Consider the following 20,701-nt stretch of genomic DNA (forward strand, 5'->3'; position numbering starts at 1 on the left):
GCGGTTCAAATCTGTGTGACGAGGTGAGCTCCCATTGCTCTGTCCCAGCTTCTGCCAACCTAGCAGTTTGAAAGCACACCAGTGCAAGTAGATAAATAGGTACCGCTGCGACAGGAAGGTAGATGTCATTTCGTGTGCTCTTTCCATCATGGTGTGCCATTGCACCAGGAGCGGTTTAGTCATGCTGGCCACATGACCCGGAAAGCTGTCTGTTCCCTTGGCCTGAAGTGAGATGAGCGCCACACCCCATAGTCACCTTTGACTGGACTTAACTGTCCAGGGGTCTTTTACCTTTTAAGTACTCTAGGGTTTGGGGTTTGGTGTCTTAGCAGACATATTGGAATAAGTGGAGGTGAGCAACTGAATGGTAATTTTGAAAACAACTGAATTCTATTAATATGTGCAGAATTACAGATATGAAGATAATGCCTAGCCATATGACTTCTCCTTTTATGAACTCTTTCTAAATAAATACAAAGATCCTGTGTTCTTCCTTAAAGATAACTAACTTTCTATTGAAACAGACTAAAGAACTAAAATGGTCTTTGTTAGCCTGACTGTATGATATTGTGAAGGTGAGAGAAGGCCTAATTTGTACCTTGAGGTCTTAAATGAAGATCTCCCCAAATATATATGTCAGAGAATCTTCTGGCATTAACACTAACAGCTGCAGCAAGCACTTTGTATTAAAATAAACCCACCAGGAAAGACAAACACAAAGGTGCATGTGTGTTTGTGAGAAAGTGAGAGAGAGAGAGAGAGAGAATGAGTGAGAGACAGAGAGCGCTGACAGCTACTCTTAATTCACTTGCCAGTGTTTCCTGTTTGGAATTGTCTTGAGAAAAATAATTTGATAAGCATTAGCAGGCAATGCATTTCCCCCAGATATTCAAAAGAGGAGCTACATTTTTTTAAAAAAACCTTTACATTAAAGGGGGATTTTTTTTATAGCAGTCTTGCTAAAATAATTATAGCAATTACATACGTTTGGCAGTGTTCAAGAACATGAGAAATGGCAGAGGGGAAGAATAAACTATTTCCCCTTCGAGGCTGCATTCTCTACATTCCCTCTTTCTAAGTTTACCCCTGAGAACTGCATTTCTACCTAAATCAAATTGTATCGAATCCATCTTGAATTCAGATGTTCCTAATTTTAGGGTCCTTGTCATATTATTTGTCTAATGGGTGTTCTCAGCTCCTTTTATCTTTATGCATTTCAAACCACTTTGCTGGTTCATTCCCCACCCCGACTGACTAGAAACTCTGTACTTATGACCCTCGGACTTTATCACTTTATCACCATGGATATCTAATGAGAATGTGCTTGTAATTGTTAGATGCTATACTACTGCAATTAAAAACCACAGATAATCACTCCTATTTTTCTTTAACAAAAAACTTTAAAAAAAAGATAACTCTGAACAGATTTCCACATAAATGGAGTCCACAGTCCTATGTACTGAGGTAATCGTCTGTCTACTTTGTTAATGGCCTACATTTATAAGGGTGAACAAAAATAACTTCTCATAGGTATCTGGTTGGCCACTGTGAGGACATGATGCTGAATTAAATGGGTCTTTGGCCTGATCCACAGAGCTTTTCTTATGTTCAACTTTTAAAAAGAATTTCATTTTTGAACAAAACATAGAAACCACACAAACCTTCCGAGAAGTTCATAGTGCCATGCAAAGATTCCCCTGAAGTTCACTCATCCAGGTACAAACCAATCATAGGTATGCTTCCACCAGCAATTTCTAGGCGTGTGTTGTGCAGGAGGAGGGGGGGAAAGACTATCTTTTTCTTTTTGAGGAAGAATATGACAGGAAGTTTATATGTGAGAGTGATCTGAAAGCACACAAAACCCCTGGCTGTGTCCTAAAAATACAACTTGGGAAACGGCCTAAAGTCTGAATGCGGCAAACATCTCTTTCAATCAGCAAAGCTTTCAGGGGGAAAAAGAAGAAGAAATACTTTGGGAAAGAAAGAATGTTATTGCTTATTATATTTCATTCTGTTTGCTGAATTTGTTTTTCAGCCCATACCTGTTACCACTTCGAGCCTGAATGAAACTTGCTGGTGAACTTGCACTTCGAATCAACTTCTGCTGAAAGCAAATTGGTTAACGATGGAGGTCAGCATTAGAGAAAGTTTTAGACTTCAGATGCACTGCTGCCATTAAGGCTATCCCTCTAATGGTGCTTGCCTCCCCTGTCAACACCCCACTTGGGCAGGTGAGAGGACGGCTGCTGATATACCTGAAAAATATCCAAGTGGACAGTCCTGAGATAGGGTGTTTTGAAGGTGTATCCCATTTTGAGCTGGTCTGAAAGGGATCTGGATATGACGCAAAGAGACGGGACACAAGCATTTGTAAAACAGAGTTCACATTCTGAACACATACAAACACATTGTTGCTTTTGCTCCTATTTCTGGCATTTAAAGAGGCAACCCATTAATGCCTTTATTTGAGGTCCAACTCCTGCTCAATTTCTGATATCCATTGTTCACCAATTTGCTTCTCAGCAAATGTCGATTCAAAATGTAAGTTCAGCAGGAAGTTTTGTTTAAACTTCAAGTGGTAATATGTTTGGAACAAAGAACAAATTCAGCAAACAAAATGAAGCATAATTAGCAATTATAGTCTTAATTATTCCATGTATTTCTTTTTTTTTCTAATTACCAGAAGAATTAAAATATTAATTATTCACCAAATAATATCTGCATATAATTGTTAGTTTGCAAACTGTGCACATAAAAAGTCCATCACAAGTACTAAAACATTCAGACTGTGAGGATATATGCTCATTTTGACTGGAAGCCTGTTTCAGTTAGAACCTGCTCAGGAACATGGCACCTGAAAATCCAAACATTGTAGGATTAGGGAAGGATCATCTCTGGAGATTAGCACAGTGAGGTACTTCATAGATTAGATGGAGAGGACAGACACCCAAAGGAAACCTCGGTCCTTCAGTTGCTATTTCAAATGTATTTAGTGCCACTGTCGACAGCATGAGGCCATGGAAAGTGGTCAATAAGGTAACTGACAGACCTGATTTCTTATCCTGTCTTAAGATATATTTACACAAGGACAAGAATACAACACAATTTGAGCACTCAGAGATCCACTAGGTTAAAACGTGCTTCACTGTACATTGGGTTACTATAGCTAGAATTCGTGGTCCATAGGACTGAGTCAGACCACTTGTCCCTATAGCTCAATATTCTTCTTCTTCTTCTTCTTCTTCTTCTTCTTCTTCTTCTTCTTCTTCTTCTTCTTCTTCTAATTTTATTATTTATACTCCACCCATCTCACTGGGTTTCCCCAGACATTCTGGACAGCTCCCCAGAATAGTAACAACACCATAAAACATCAAACATTAAAAACTTCCCTACTGACAGGCAGCACTGGGGTCTCTGCCAGCCCTACCAGGAGATGCCAGTGATTTAAACTTGGACCTCCTGAATGCATACCTTCCAGCATTTCTCTGATGAAAATAGGGATGATATTATGTTGTTGTTGTTGTTGTTGTTGTTGTTGTTGTTGTTGTTGTTGTTATTTGTACCCCACTCATCTGACTGGGTTGCTCCAGTCACTCTGGGCAGCTTCCAACATATATAAAAACATAATAAAACTTCACACATTAAAAGCTGCCTTCAGATGTCTTCTAAAGGTTATGTCTCCTTGACATCTGATGGGAGGGTGCTCCACAGAGTTGGTGCCACTACTGAGAAGGCCCAGTGACAGCATTTCTGATGTTAAAAATGGGCTGGAAATATTCAAATTCATTTTCATATCATCTCTCCCGAGAGATGACTCCAATAGCCGTTTGATACAGTAAATCAGACTTGAACTTTTAATTGCTCAAAAGGTGTGATGACTCATCTCAAAAGCATTCCTTTACCCCTACCCCCACTCCCAGAAAGCTCCTCCATATTGTTGCTTTTAGCTAATTTGTGCTTCTCCTCAGACAAAGCCTAAATACTCCCTGCTGCAAAGGAGCAACCATTCCTTCTTTTTTGCCTCAGTGAAGAGGCATTTCTAGTCAGGCTCACCTTTGACATTTCCTAGAACATAGCAGTATTCTATTTTGTTAGTTTCCTGAAGAACATTTTCCCTAACTGAGGAGGGGATTGTCCTAACTGGCCCAGGAAGAGGGGCGGCAGTTATTTTTTGCATCACTTTCACAAGCACCTCCTTTTCCCTGCCTTCCACGGAGCATGTTCAGGTTTTGCTCAATGTTAAAGAAAAATTAGCAAAAGTGTAGGAAGGTTAGCACCATATCAAGATTGCAGCGATTGTTTTTGCAGCAGCTGTCTCCTGGCCGTGGCCCCGACACACATCCATCATGCCATCATGTATCCATTCAGTGCACAATTGTCAGGGAACGAGATGGAAATAGTCCATCAATCTAATGTCACAGCTGTAATAAAAATCTCCAGAAAACCTATAAACAATGGTTATACCCTCAGTTATACAGCTCCAATGTGCTGACTGGTGTGAAGTGCGCCAAAGAGTAGAGGCAGAGAAGGAATTCATGGGAGGTTGGGGGGGTGCAACTCCTCAGCAGCCTGCCATTGAAGTCATTTTGCAAGCACCAAATATTGCAGGTTACAGCCTTGCAAAAGCCAAAGAAAGGAGATGGAATAAAAAAAAAATTGCTGAAATTCATACACACAAAGAGCAAATAATCTGGCAGCCACAGTAGCTACCGCCGTGCATGTTTTTGTTGAATAAACCCTCTTTTACCCACAAATACAAAGACATAAGTGCCCATTTGTTAGGGTTATAAAGCTCTCAGATAAATAGTCAAAAGTACTTTAGGGAAGTACGTTTTCCATCTTTGCCAATAAATGGGGAGATGTGTATATATTCCTCCTTTGCACTGTACCTCAAACTGCACTTAGCAAAGCCAAGGGTGATTTGAGGCTTTTCCTTCTTTAAAAAAAGAAGAAATTGTTCTCACTTTAGAATAAGAGTGCAATGCTATCAAGAGTGCAGAACTCAGTAAAAGACTCTTGGTAAGTTTCAGACTAATGGATCATGTGACAAGCAATCCCGTGTTTTAACAATCCCCACTCTATGTCAAGCTCAACATACAACAGTACAATGGCTTGACAAAAGGAATATATCCAGAAAAATATGGAATGCAAAACATGATTTGGCTATTTAGCTAATGTTGGGTTGTTGTTTTCATGTAAAGTGAACTAGGAAGATATTCCTACAGATGAAATGGTGAAAAGCAGATTACCCAAGGGATAATATCAGGGATTGCCAAACTGGAAGTTATGAACGTCGCACTGTCAGGGCATCAGAAATCAAGCAACTTGACTGTGCAGAAAAGACAGAGGCTTGCATTCCAACAGTGGATTATGAAGAAATTCAAGGGCAAAAGCCAATGTGGAAAACATCCTTTTAATTCTTACACAAGTGATATGAGATCTAGAAGCCTCCAATGTGTTGAATAATGGTTAAGGATCTCTTCGCAGTTTATGTATCTATCCATGCCAATTACTAAAAAATTCAAAATGTGACAAACAAGGGGTTCAAAGCACATGTATCTTATAGGAATACTTATCATCACTTATCATAGCCATGACAGGCTGTTTCTTTGAATACAAAAAAATCTACTAGATTAACTGTGCTGCGTGTCTGTGTATGAGTGATGTAAGGAATCCTCAGAGTACAATCCTCGACAATGGAAGAAGCTAACCCCCAACCAGCAGTAAGATGCACTTCCCAAGCAAGAAGTTGCTCTCCCCACTGCCCCAAGATCTCACCAGTTTTCATGGCAGTGAAAATTTAAATGACATACCACAGCACTGGGTAGAGAAGTTTAAAACTCTCCACATGGCCCAGAACCCCAATGGAGATGCCATTGATCATTTTGGTGAGCAGGGATGGAGCAGCAGTAATCTGCACAGATTAGCTGAGGAGGAAGGATGTGTCCCCATGTGTGTCTGTGCATGTCTCTCTGTGTGTTCGGGACTCCTGTGCATGGTGGCCTACACATACTCATGGCTGACATGTGACACACGCACCACGAGGGGAAATCAGGCCACTGGATCAAAAAAGGTGAAAGAACCAAGCCACATATGTCTACTTAGAAGTAAGTCACCTTGAGTTCAATGGGGCTCACTCCCACATTAGTGTGCCATAGTCTCATGGAAATCAGAGAAACATAAGCTCTTAGCTCTGATGTTACACAGCATTCGTTTCAATGGGATGTCTGAGGAGTGTCTAACTTCCTCTGATGTGCACCAAATCTGCTTTTTAAAATCACCAGCGATTACATTTAAGAACTGCATCATGATAAGGTTGCATTGTTTTGCTGGATGTAAGGCTCCAACAGAAGAAACAACTGCTTTTTGCAGTTATCTGTACTTCACGACTCTTCAGGTCTGGGTGTTTCTTGAGTTGCTTAATCTACCAAGGTTGGGGGAAGGGAGCAAAACAACAACAACAACAACCCAGTTTGCGTTGCAGTGTAGCTTCCTTTGTTTAACTCAGCTATCTTCATACTCCTCTCTTGCCCGCTAGAAGATTTGTGAAATATTTTTGGAGAAATGTTCCTGTTTATGAAATCATAATCAAATACTTGTGGGGTGAGTTGGCAGCGCAGTTGTTGACAGATGTGTCTCAGGCCTTTGTGTTGCAAGATAATGGTTTGAGTTAACAAAAATTGTTTTGGTGAGGTCATGGGTCTCTTCAGCATCAAACACAACAGAGCAATCTGGGTAATGAGGACCAGCAGGAATGGCACTGAGATGATGCAAATACATAGGTTTTTTAGTTTTTTTAAAAAAATAGTTCTGACTTAAGGCTTAGCAGTTAACTATTTTGGAAATAAACAGGCTTGTGCTTGCTGACTTTAAATAGCACAATTCTCATCAATTTGTTTTCCACCATGCAGGATCTGGGATAGTATGTGCTCTACATCACAAGCTTGAGAAATGTCAAGTGCACATTATAGGATTTTGCATAATTACCTATCCGGAAGAACACTAGCACTTATTTTATCAGATAAATATAACAAAGGTATCTTAATTCTTCGGCAAATGAGAAAACCCAAACTCTTATGAATCTCCCATAATTCCCCATCTCCAGTTGATACCCAATGGATCGCTCTGTCATGCTGTTCATTTAAGTTATTGTAACACTACTAGAAGCCTTCATCTTTCAAAAAGAGACTTATTTTTTGATCCTGCATGGTTCATTGTAACCACTTAATTCCTCTCCTCCTCCACCCTAAAGCATCTGTGAGAGAGGCATAGCTGGAGACACATCATTCTTCATAGGTTGTGTGGTTCAGAGACGGGCGTCACTAGAGTGCAGAAATGTTCTGGGAATTATAAATTGCTGGAGGGATTCCAGTGAAACAGAACCAGCCACCCAACTTGTTCCACACTTAAGTAATGATAAAGGAAGTTAATTGGTGGCTGTGGGTTGGCTCCCAGGAGAAGCTTTTAGGAATGATTCCCATGAACTGTTTGGGGGTGGTTTATGGGCTCAACCATATTATCATATTGTTCTCGTGAAGACAAACTATCTGATGACAGTGTCTGAGTGAAAGCAGCATCACAGATCTAAGGGATTCTGCACATGCAAACTTCTTTTTGAAATGAATCTGTGGATGGGAAGATCGTCCCTCCTCCCAATCGGTGTTGAGCAGAGGTGAGACAGTGGTCGTATCCTTCATAGAAACTGAAGCACATATCAATGTACAAAATTTTGCCCTTTTGATAACAGGGTGCTTTCCCCAAGAAAAAATCACTAGAGCTCAGCACAGCCTTTTCACAGCTATTGTTGAATGGAAAACACACAGCTATTAATGGCTTTTATTTTATTTAACAAAACTCTTTCCTTGGGCTTCAGGTCATTTCAGCAACAGCATCTGCTAATCTCAATTTGACAAAGAGCTTGTTATGCATTTGATGGTATGAATCGAAGTGATGGAAGGTTCATCTTAGACAAATATCCATTACTATCACTTAAAGAATAAGTATGAAAGAGCTTGGGGACAATTGGTAATATAAAAATTGGCACATTGTCTGAGGATTTAAAAAAAAATCAGAATAGATAGTGGCTTCCAGAGAGAGAGAGAGAGAGAGAGAGAGAGAGAGAGAGAGAGTTTGTAATTCAATAAGTACCATATATTTTTATTTTTAGATTATTAAATGCTTGCTTTGAACAATGACTCTTCTTTCCATTTAAATATATTTAATTTAGTAGTTAATTTCAGTTAAGGACTGAAGTGTTGTTAAATCCACAATAATTCAGAGCAGGGCTGTCTTTGTGGTTCTCCCTCTTCTGTGGCGTAGCATCCCTGTCAAGACAAAACAGGTGCCCACTATCTGCACTTCCCAGAAACAGATGAAGTCATTTTTGTTCTGACTGGCTTGATATTCCCACCTGGATGAATGGGTCTCTGTCATAGGTCTACTTTGTTTGTGTGTTTGTTTTCTGCACTGCATTTAACTGGGAATGAGCTGGAGATGGGCTTTTGCTGGTATCTTGTACATCACCTTGAGATGTGTGTTTGAAAGGCAATCAATCTATCAAGCATTATTTTTACGTGCTTCACTTTTGTTTTTTTCTTTGCTCCCTTGGAAGGTGGCTAAGAGGACACTGGATGTGGCCACCACCCATTTCTTCTTTAACAGAGGGAATTGGTTCGTTCCAGCTGCTCTAAAGGTCTTTAATGCCAAAGTAATCCCAAAACTCCTTTATGACATTCCATTATGGATTAGTGCAGTTAACCAATCGTTGGAATGCATCCAATCCAATTTTCTGGGGAAAATCCAGGGGCTTACTGATCACTCTTACTGGTTGGGCAGAATAAATGGAGATTTTGTGATAACCAAATACCAACCCCATTCCTTCAGGAAACCCCTCCCACAGGATGTACATTTGTCTCCTCTGGATATTATTAAATGGGCCTTAAAGCTAGGGTAGGATATGTGGCCCTCTAGCCCTCTTTGGGACTCTCCCTAGGCCACACACCACCCTGGCCCTGGCCCTACCCTCAAGTACTTTTGCCTGGCTTGAAGGCCCCTGGCTTGAATGTTTGTGTATGTGTTTGAGAGACTGTGAGAAAACCTCTGGTTTTTGCTTCGCAGGAATGTAGACTATTGTACACAGGTAAAAGTCACACCTCTTTGGCACATGGCCCCCAGAAGGTGATCTACAATGGAATGTGGCCCTGGGGCTATAAAAGGTGTCCCACCATTGCGTTAGAGCAGAGCTTTCCAAACCGGGGTTGGAAAGGGGTTAGTTTAGCCTCCAGTTTGCTAGTAAAACTGAATTTCTGTGTCACAAAATGATGCATGTCTAAAAAGTGTGTCACTGACATGAAACGTTTGGAACGCTCTGCCTTGAAGACTTGGAGGTTCCACTCTGCTTTTAACCAAATAAGGTTGCTCATTTATCGTTTTAACAGCCGCTGTCCTAAGTGGATTTTAAAACTAATAAATTCTGTGTGCAGGATCGGAGCGAAGGGAGGACATAGATTGAAGTTTAACAGAAGATATGAGAAAAGTTTGCTTTGGAACACATAGGGTGGTGCTAATTGTTACAATATTCTCAGAAGGCTTTTAACAGCAAGACCATGGGTAATATGTTCCAAATACTGAAAGAGCTACAGTATTCAAATGCTGGAATACTGTATTCACGTCGCTGGTGCTGAAATGAGTGAAATATGTTGTTACTCAGGGTACAGATGGCCTCCCATTTCTACGCCAAATTAGTGATAGTTTTTCTCCACCCTTTAACATCTGCCCCGAGTTTATAAATTGTTGCATTGTAGTTAACTTCCTTAATTAGAGGAAAGACAAAGTATAATTTGAAAGCACAGCTAGAATTCATTTTCTAAACTGTACCACCAGGGAGAGATTTCCAAGTTTTATGCTGAGGGGTGGTGGAGCCTACCTGCAGATGCATGTTTGTATTTAATTTAAAGTTTCTGATTCTGCTTCAAAAGTCACACACCCGTTGAGACTGTGTCATCCAGGAAGTCCATTGGCAGCTGCTGAACTTGCCATCCGGAAGGCATTCCACGACACGTGGTAGTTACTAACCCAGGACTTCACGGAATAGGCATCTCTAGTTCCAAAGTTCTCTTCATCCAGTTTTTATGCTCCAATTCTGGATTTCTGAATGACACGGTCTTTCTATGGTGTGGAATAACTGACGCATTAGACAGGTTCTTCCTTCTTGTGCTTTCATCTCTGGATTGTGTGCAATGCACCATGCTGGCAGAGTTTGCCACCATTTCCGGTTCCTGAAGCTCATCTGTATCTGCCCTGCGTTTCCAGGCTATATACATTAGCAACACTCTGCAGAAAGACAGTCTTAATTTGGGATCCACAGGGATACCTGGCCTTATCCTGAAAGGGTCTTGATCTGTTGTGCATGCTTCACATGCGCATGCTAGAAAATGTGTCTGGGCGCTCTGTTACCTCTTCCTTTATCCCTCAAGAACTCACTAAGCTTATCCAGAGCAGGAGAGTGGGGAAGAGGTGAAGAAAGTAGTCAGTTCTCCCAGGTCCTGACATACAAGTTCAAGCACCTCTGGCAGAAAGCTGATGCTACCCATTTGCACCAGAGAAATCTCTCAGGATACCTACTCTGAGCTGACTAAGACAAAGAAGGACCAGAGCCATCAGACCGGTGGCATGAGAGAACAGAGGTTTTGGAACTCGACTAAATCCAAAGCCCATTGGATCCTCTTGAACCAGGGACCCTAGAACCAGGATCTCTGGCGCCTGTACCTTCAGAACTTGCACCCCTGCTGAATGGTATGCTCTACAGAGGCGAACCCTACAGCTTATAGGTCCAGACAAGAAGCCTTGTAGGAATTGTAGGAAAACTGTTAGGCTCCAAGCCTTTCAGGTCTTCCACGAAAGGGATGGAGCCTGAGAGAAGTGATCTGGCTGTGGATGTATGAAATTGACACGAATGCATACCTTTCCAATATCCCTAATTTTGAGATGATTGTAAACGTCAAGCTCCCTGCAATATGGCTCCCGCTAGATGTTTTTGGACTACATTTCCCATCATCCCTGAACACTGGCCATGCTGGTTGAGGCTGACAGGAGTTGTAGTCCAAAACATATAGAAGGCACCTGATTTGGGGGAAGTTGGTATGTATCACCATTTTCATGCTGAATTTTACAGTTGTGCAAGTTTTGTTTACAAGTGTGTAGGGGTGCGTGTACACACTGCACACGTTCAGATTACATCTCCCATGCCAGAGATCCAATAAAGGAGCAAAATAGGGTAAATGGTCTCAAAACTATTTTGTAATCATCACCACAGGATCTAAACTACTTGCTAATACCTGCAAAATCCTAGTGTTATTCTGATCTTATTCTCACTGGGAAGATAAAGCTGCCTATGGGCTGTACCACCTGACATGGCTGAGTCCTACCCTATTCAGAAAACCCCTTCCATGTAGTAAACGAGATGCCAGAGGAAGGGTGTTTTAGCCTTCTCCCTGATACACTAGATTTCTATATACAAGGACTTACATGGACGATCATGCCGTAATAGGAGCTCTCACCTGCAGTCTGAGGCAGTAGATCCCAGACACAATTTTGCCAATCCTATAAGAGGGGGAAATATTTTGCTAGCTCATTTCTTACATGTTGCCTGATGTCACGTTGTGATGGAAAATATGCACAACATAATCTGGCAGTTAATTTTTCTTAATTATGTCCAAGAAAAAGTCTGGACTGCTCGTATGGTTCAGTATTTGTGTGTGTGTGTGTGTGTGTGTGTGTGTGTGTGTGTGGCTGCTGTGATATTACAGTAATTATCATAGCAGCTTGGTTTCTTGAGCCATTCATGCCTGTTAGCTTGGAAGTAGATTAACTGCCCAGACTTAAATCTGGCTATGCCATTACTGTACTGTTGCGCCAGCCATGGGGTGAAAACCCTTATATGGTACTGCACTGCCCTCCACTGGAATTCCATGGGGAGGGGGAAGATGCAACATCCATCTTTAAAATCAGACATGGACGTTCCCTTATTGTTGCTGCAATGTTGCAACAAGAAAAATACTTCAGGGAAAAAGTTCTTATTTTGTGTAGGACACCACCTTATCTGTTGTGATTCAAGCCTCTGTTTACCACAAGTGGTGGAATAGGATTGGATGCAAAACTGCCTTGGGTGTTTAATTTATGGCTGCTTTCCAGTTCGTCCCGTGTCAAAGACATATTTTTCCCCCTCTCCTTAAGAACATTACGAGGAAGAGCTGATTCACATGCATACAACAGTGTTTGGGGTTGTAGATCAGTGGTAGAGTATTTGCTTTTCCTAAAGAAGGCCCTGGCTCAATCCTTAGCATCTCTAGGTAGCTCCAGGAGGGACCCACATACACATTTGAAATCCTGAAGAACCACTATTGGTCAAGGTAGACAAAACTGAAGGGATGCGGGTGGCGCTGTGGGTTAAGCATAGGAGAATGATTTCTGTAGAAGCCCTGTGAAAAGTGAGTGAATAAAAATGATAATTTCAGAATAAACATCTAGTCTAGAAGCATCAAGTGATAGATGTATATGAGGCTGAAGTGACATGTAGGGATGCGGCTGGCTCTGTGGGTTAAATCACAGAGCCTAGGACTTGCCAATCAGAAGGTCGGCGGTTCGAATCCCCGCAACAGGGTGAGCTCCGGTTGCTTGGTCCCTGCTCCTGCCAACCTAGCAGTTCGAAAGCACGTCAAAGTGCAAGTAGATAAATAGGTGCCGCTCCGGCGGGAAGGTTTCCGTGCGCTGCTCTGGTTCACCAGAAGCAGCTTAGCCATGCTGGCCACATGAGCCAGAAGCTGTACACCAGCTCCCTCGGCCAATAAAGCGAGATGAGTGCTGCAACCCCAGAGTCGGTCACGACTGGACCTAATGGTCAGGGGTCCCTTTACCTTTACCTTAGACAAAACTGAGGTAGTTGGACCGATGGGTGATTTAACATAAGGCTCCTACCTAGGTTCCTGTGGAACCTAGAAACAGAAAAAGGCCTTCTCATTAGTGACATCCACCATCTGAACACATACCTTCCATGTGTCCTGATTTTCCAGGGATGGTCCCGGAATTATGAAAGCCATCCCGCTTTCTGATTTGATCTGATTTGATCAGTGTCAAGCACAGGGAGGAGGATGCACCAGAGCTTGTCCCAATTGGTGGCAGTGGCAGTGCTGAGAGGGAGTATCCTGTTGTCTCTCTATGGCCTATCCCTGTCCATTGCCCCCAACCTCCCTTGGGCAGGTTATAACAGCTGCTGGGGAGCAGTTGAGGAGGAGGAGAGGCTGCCGCCACTGGTGTCCAACCCCGCATGATGAGCTAGCTCTGGGCAGGAAGATAAGGAAAGCAAAGTCTTGAATTTATTTATATACACACACACACACACACACACACACACACACATATTTGTGTGCCTGTGTCTAATCTTGCCCCTTTCTAAAATGCTATTTATTGGTGTTTGTTTTCCTTTTTGTAAATCTACCAAAGAATCAAATCAAAATCAGGTTTAAGGGGTTTTTTTTTGAAATAGTGGAGGGGGCATGTGCTGTGATGAGTTGGTGGTGGCACTCGTCCTTCTTCTGACAGGAAATGCTTGGGGAGGGACGGACAAAAATGGGGTGATGATGACCATCAATTTTGGGAGCTGAGAAATGTCCCTATTTTCATCTAAGGAATGTTGGAGGGTATGTGAACACTCTTCCTCAGGTAATTTATGAAGTGGAAACAATAATAACTTTTGACCACCTCTTAAAAGCTTACACATTTACCCAACGTTTTCTGAGTTCTGGCTCTTAATTTTGGTTTTGTGCACTGCTCAGTTTTATTGTTGATTTTATCTTGTTTTATCTGGGGTTTTTTGAAAAAATAATCTTGAACTGTTGCATTTTTGTTGTAAAGTGGTTTGTTGTATATAGTGAGCCCCCCAATAAATAAACCTGTATGGTGCTATTCAAGGGACGCGGGTGGCGCTGTGGGTTAAACCACAGAGCCTAGGACTTGCTAATCAGAAGGTCGGCCGTTCAAAACCCTGTGACAGGGTGAGCTCCCGTTGTTTGGTCCCTGCTCCTGCCAACCTAGCAGTTTGAAAGACGTCAAAGTGCAAGTAGATAAATAGGTACCGCTCCGGCGGGAAGGTAAACGAGGTAAATGGCATTTCCGTGTGCTGCTCTGGTTCGCCAGAAGCGGCTTAGTCATGCTGGCCACATGACCCAGAAGCTGTGCAACCCCAGAGTCGGTCACGACTGGACCTAATGGTCAGGGGTCCCTTTAGCTTTACGGTGCTATTCTAATGAATGGATAGTCCCACTTCAACTTTTCACACAGGTGACATGCAATTTAAAATCTTTAAATAATTTTATTTTTAAATCAACCATAGAAAGTTTGCTCATCTAGCCTTTTCACTCTCTGACCAGCTACTTCTCCTTTTCCTTATCCTGACCGAGGAACTATTCATTGGCAGACTTTTCAAATGAACTGCCTGAGATGGCATATTCTCTGCACGAGGACAGTTATCACAGTTTTGGTAGGCCCTAGGAATCCAACAATCTGATCAGGCAATTATGCTTTGGTCATCATTCTGCAATCTACAATTTCATTTCCCTTAATGGGAACAGGGAATCCACAGCAGGCGTCATATAAACGGCAGTTGCAATTGCTGTCCTTCAGCATTACGTATCCAAGCGCAAAATTTGAGCCTTCGCTGGGAGGGGACAGGGGAATCCATCAAAGAGAGACGCGACTCTAGTCAGAAATGTTTTTTCCTGGCTCTTTCCTCCTGAAATGTTTCAGAAGGCACTGCGGAAAATTAATTTTTGCGCAGCAGGTGCTGCTCTTCTGTCTGGGTGTCTATCAAGGTTCCCATCTATTGTGCTCCTCCATTATTTGTCTATTTCATTAACAAAAGGGAAATAGATTGTGTTGCTACAGCAACAGCTTGCCTTCCATGGAACAAAGCCTTCATTGAAAGTGGAAGTGGGATTTAAGTTAAAAGATGACATTTACCTTACTGCAGGGAAACGGACAGCGCAAGGTCCTCTGCTTGAACGGAGCTCTACAAAAACATCAGAGAAAATGTGAGTTACGTAGTGACAGCTAGTGAGTTACGTAGTGACAGCAGGCCTGTGCAGTGAGCCTCCAGGTCCAATGCATGGGGGATTCATCAACATGGTTCATTAGTAACCTCACCAAGCTATGAAAGTGTGACATCAGAAGCAAATGTCCCTGATGATGAAGGTAAAGGGGAGGGGAATCCACTAAGGAAATGGAGTGGGAAATTGTATATCCCCCAAGAGTATCAATTCAATAGATACTGTGCATGTTCTCTTGAAATGTGTCACCCCCTCCCACATACTCAAACCATTGTAGTAATTACCCAAACCACCGTACTAATTACTGTTGAAAAGCAACTTCTCTATGAATTCCTACAGTTGTTTAACATGAGCCTAGGAACGGACAAATCAATCCATTTCTGGCCCGTCTTGACAATTTTTATAGATACCCATTCTGTTCTGTTTCTGCATTAATCTCCTTAATTTGTTTTAAGAAAACCCCTCTCGAAATAGCTATTTGAAACTCTCTCTCTCTCACTCACTCACACACACACACACACACACACACTCCTGTTTAAATGTGTACTTGGATATATTCAAACTGCCAAGAACTGTGTCACATTGTTATGATATTTGGAAGAAGTAAAATACCTAGTGAGCAGCTAAGCTTCACATTGCACTGAGAGATGGATATCAGGTCATTTCATATAGGAATTTTCAAAGGCAGAACATTCCCTACATGAGCCTTTGAATTGGTGAGGGGCAACCTCCATCTTGATTCAGAACTAGCTTGGAATCGGCTCTCTCAGATAAATCTTGGGAATTCTGCAAAATTGCCATATGCATCCTGAAGGGCTAAGAACATACGTCTTATTCTATTGCCCCCCCACATGCTCCCCACTTCCAAAGCCAGGTTTAAAACAAAAACAAAAAAGGAAGAGTTTTAGATCTGGATGTAGGGGGAAGTAAGAAACAATCAAGAGAATTCAACCAAAAAGATATGCTCATCGGAGAAAAGGTTGCTTGGTTCAGACTGCTCTAAGCACCTAGTTTCAAAATGATTAATGAGAGGAAAAAAGTTAGTATTAAAGACAGAATTTCTTCGCTTGTACCCACAACTTCTGCACTTGCACTGCAGCTGACTTTGTAGTTGAAATAATTGTGCAATGATCAGCTACAGTTTCAACGGATGAGAATTTCATCCAAGAGTAAAGGGCTTATATTAAAAAATTGTTTGCATAAAATCTGCAAAGCAGCCTGGTCTAGTTAGCACCTTATTTTACATTTCAAACTGGGAAAAAATTCTTGAGGGAATGGCACTTAGTTTGTAAAACAAATGAGAATTACCGTATTTTTCGCTCCATAGGGCGCACTGGACCATAAGGCGCACCTAGTTTTTAGGGGGGGAAATCAAGAAAAAAAATCTTATTTCCTCCCCCCGCAGCCCCAAAGAGCAAAGAAGCCAAGACAGCGAGTGGGATCCATCGTTTTTAGCGCGAGCTTCCCCTGACCCCAGCCCCCAGAACAGGTCGGGGAGCGGCAGCAAGGTTGTGTGCAGCCTTGCCTCCGCTCCCGGAGCTCGCGGGGCTGGCGGGGGAAGCCCAGGTTCCCCCCCCCCAGCCCCAGGGACCACACATTCGCTCCATAAGACGCACAGACATTTCCCCTTAGTTTTTAAGAGGAAAAAATGTGTCTTATGGAGCGAAAAATACAGTATAACTTGTTAGACGCATTTGCATCCTGAACTGGGCATAAGTTATAGCACAATCCATATCATTGCTAGTCAGAAGTAAGTCCTGTTGAATTAAATTGGTCTTACTTTCAGGTAAGTGGGATTAGGATTGTAGCTTTAGAGATGTTTATTAACTTCAGTGGGCCTGCCAGTTACCTCACAATTGTTGTCTGTAGTTGGTATAATCCTGTCTTTCTGTGTGATCTGCATCATGGATGGTGTAATGTCTAAAAATCAGAGAACAGAAGCCTTGGTTTTTGCTTGCTCAGATGTAAGATCTGTGAGTTCAATGAGACTTACTCTCTGCTAAGCTTGTTTAGGGCTGAATCCTGAATGAGTCCCACAATTTATTCAAACCCAAGTTCATCTTTTTTCTTCCTGTTACATGAGGGATAGTTTGGAATAAGGCCCAAACTAAATGAAGGTCTCTGAATGTGAATCGTCTTTCGTTTCGCCCAAAATAAATAAATCAGCCGTGTGCTTTCAGAATAACATGCACAGCTACCAATCTTCATTTTCCTACTAGCTGGGGAGAAACTGCAAGTCCCGAAATTAGAAAAGCCACTAAAGTTACAAAGTTCTGTGCATGCGATAATTGAACTGGTTATGAAGAGAACTGTGAAGGGAGCTCACAGGAGAAGCGGAGAATGCAACGCTCAACAGAACAGAAGCAGCAAGAGGAAAGGAGCTGGGCTTTTCTAGGCCAATGAGACACTGAGGGGGACGGGAAGCCAGATAATGAGAGTGGATGCAAAATTAGAGAATGACTTTTCAATAAGATCCATTTTAAACACATATAGGAAATTGTGACAAGAAATGACCCGAGCTGAAGAATACTAAATCTTTAGATTGGGGGAAGCCAACGTGGTAACCTCCATATGTTGTTCAACTCTAATTCCCATCATCCCTGATCACTGGCCGGGTAAATGCTTTTACAAATAGATAAGTAAGTGAACAAAGTATGCAGGTCTCCACATGGAAAGCTTATAGCAAACATTGCTTCAGCACCTTTTTGAAGCAAGAGGAAGAACAAGCAAGTAGTATGTCTTCTGCGTGGAGAAGACAGAGAAATGATATTGGGTAACGGAGAGAAGGCAGAACTGCTGAAAGCCTACTTTCCCTCTGACTTGGACTACAACTCCCATCATTCTTAGTCAGAATAGTCAATGGTCCAGGATGATGGATATTGTAGTCCAAAACATCTAGAGAGCACCCCATTAGCTACCACCGATTTACCTGAAGAGCTAGGATGCCTCCATTACTCCTTCCCATGCCAAGCCTTGCAGTAACCATCAATGTCTTTGTCTCAAAGTCTGACATTTTTTAGAATATTCCACATATATCTTAGTGAATTCAGTTGGAAAGCAAGCAATTGTCCGGTTTAGGATTCCGCGTGAGAGATCCCACATCGCCCCAAGATGAAACTTGCTGTTGGGTCATTCCCTACAACTAACTGAGAACTCTAAAAGCTATAAAAATAATAATCAAAAATTCATGGCAGCCCAAAAAAGGTCACTAGGAAAATAAATATTATTTTTCAAGGCATTAGCAAAGAAGCCATCTATAGGGAGCATAACAGCAGTTGGCAACTACATTAAAAATCCCCGTTGTGGTATATCTTTATCCATTATTAAATAACATGATTTCTCTATCATTTAAATCTATCTCTTTCAAAGCACAGCTCCCTCACTGAATCTGTTTTTACATAAGACTTCGTCTGCTGCTTCAACTCAGAGCTCAGAGTCACATCTGTAATTTCCTTCCTCCCACCTCATTTTTATCTACAAGCCTGGTTCTGTATATAAGATAAATATATCATTATAGACTTCATAAATAAACGCAGCTCCCTAAAGTGCATCTTCAAATTTTGTTTTCAGCATTTGTTTCCCCCCCAAAAGCTTCCAATAAAACAAAATAGGGAATTTGCCTGGAAAGTGCTGGAGAAAACCTACACTCTAAACACTTCTACTACAATAGAAAAATGTTTCTTAAAAAAAAATCAATGACACTGCCCTTCCCAGTTGGATATGAAAACCACATTAAACAAACAAACAAAAATACCTGTGCTATCTCAAGGATCTTAGCACACAAGCTGTGATCTGCTGACCCCTGCAAGCAGGTCATGAAGTGCCATTCAGCAAAAACCAAGCATTTACTAAGTGCTGTGCTATTGAGCAACTTCTTCAAAACCACTGTCTTGAACTCTGCATTTCACAAGTATGTTCAGACTTCTGTGTGGCTCAAGCCCTGCATCGGGCAAGGGAATACAGCAAAGAGTGGATCTTCTTTGCCACAATAAATTTAACCTTTGCATCTGGGATTTTTCGCCAACTCACAAAATACAGTGTTCTGATGTTGTTTAGGGACATATAATGCTGTCAGAACAAATCTTATTTGCACTTCTTGGCGAATGTTATGGTTTTACCAAAGGGCACAGCAAAAGGTCGCTAGCACAAGACCCACTGAAATGAACGGAGTTTGTGCTAGAGAATTCTGGAGCGGCTCGCATTCATTTCAAAGGGGCTTGCCCAGGAGAACTCGTTTATTTATTTATTGCATTGGTATCCCCCTTTGTTTCTCCAAGGACCTCAAGGTGGCGTACACGGCTTCCCCACTCTTCATTTAATCCCCACAGCAATCCAGAGAGGTAGGTTAGGGTGAGAGGCAGTGACTGGCCTAAGTCACCCGGTGAGCTTCACAGCTGAGTCGGGTTTGGAACACTGGCTCTCCTTCTGGGTTGATTGGGCCTGGAATAGAGACAGACAAATCTGTCGGTATCGGATTCTTTCTATTTCTCATTCCCACCCCCATCTTAAGATCAATAAATCAAACATTTTATTTGTATGCTGTTTTTGCAAAGTTAAAACCGTGCTCAAAGTGACTTAAACAGGTTTTTAAAATTATATAATTACAATTATGGCAATAATAATAATAATAATAAACAGCAAATCAAACTTCAAAAGGTACACAACCGAATTGAACAATTTCCACATATAAGATTTAAAATAAATACAACAAAAATAATAGCAATAGCAACTCCTTACCAACAACAGAGTCTGTTCAGCAGCCTTGGCTTTTGTAGCTGGAGTCAGTCCCTCGTATTCCAGGTGGGGGAAGGCCTGCAAAGCAGGGAGCAGGTCTTCGAGAATTTACAGCCAAGTTCATTTCTCTGCATTTCTAGATTGCTTTGTCATTTTTTAAAAAAAAGTTGCCATGAAAATTTATCAGCATTTCAGTGAAAATTTATCCACGTTCACATGTTTGTCTGCAATTGTGCTCGATGTACACATTGTTGCAAGTATTTTCGCCACTATAATTCATTTTTGTGGGTTGTTTCTACTAATATATCCTTTTTATGCCTACTTTCCCCCAATACATCTTAATCACATTATTTGGCTGGAGAAATGTATCTCAGGATTCAGAGGAATGCAAACTTTAAAAGGCAGCTGTGTTTCAGTTCACGTGTTGTTTCACAAAATGTGAATTAGGAAGGCTCGGCTTAAAGTCTGAACAAAACAAATTTCTCCTCTGTCCCTAACCGGACGTCAATATTGAAAGTGCAAAGTTGGAATTGCGTGTTCTTCTGGTTGCAAAATAAAGAATGTGCAGAATATTAGCAAACCTCAAGTCAGACAATATAATTTTTGCCTTTCGTTCAGAATTAAATAATCAGTTGAGAACTTGTGTACAGTTTAGACTGCACTGAAATCATTAATGGTTTCCTACCAAACATTAGTATGCATGGACATCAAAGGGGTAAAATGGCTGAGTCTGGCATATTTCCCTTCTAACAGGGAAATAGTTGCATGCAACTGATCATAGTTCAAACAACTTCGAAAAATAATCTTTAATATTTAAAGGAAAATGCTAGTCAGAGGTTTCATAACTTCAGTAGATCTTTGTCATG

The 20,701-nt window shown here is 41.6% G+C and overlaps 1 long non-coding RNA gene across 4 annotated transcripts in view; it reads left to right on the forward strand.

The window, feature by feature from the left end:
- LOC308478783 overlaps positions 1 to 20,701 on the forward strand; it is a 42,327-nt gene that overhangs the window by 9,051 nt on the left and 12,575 nt on the right. For 3 of the 4 annotated variants that reach the window (XR_013987262.1, XR_013987263.1, XR_013987264.1), the window contains exon 6: positions 15,026 to 15,246. The exons of the other annotated variant lie outside the window; for it this stretch is intronic. This is a non-coding gene — a long non-coding RNA (uncharacterized lncRNA). The remainder of the gene's footprint in view (positions 1 to 15,025; positions 15,247 to 20,701) is intronic. 4 annotated transcript variants of the gene reach the window in all.

Source organism: Podarcis pityusensis, assembly GCF_964106645.2.
Source record: "Podarcis pityusensis genome assembly, chromosome: 6".
NCBI classification, from domain to species: Eukaryota; Metazoa; Chordata; class Lepidosauria; order Squamata; family Lacertidae; genus Podarcis; species Podarcis pityusensis.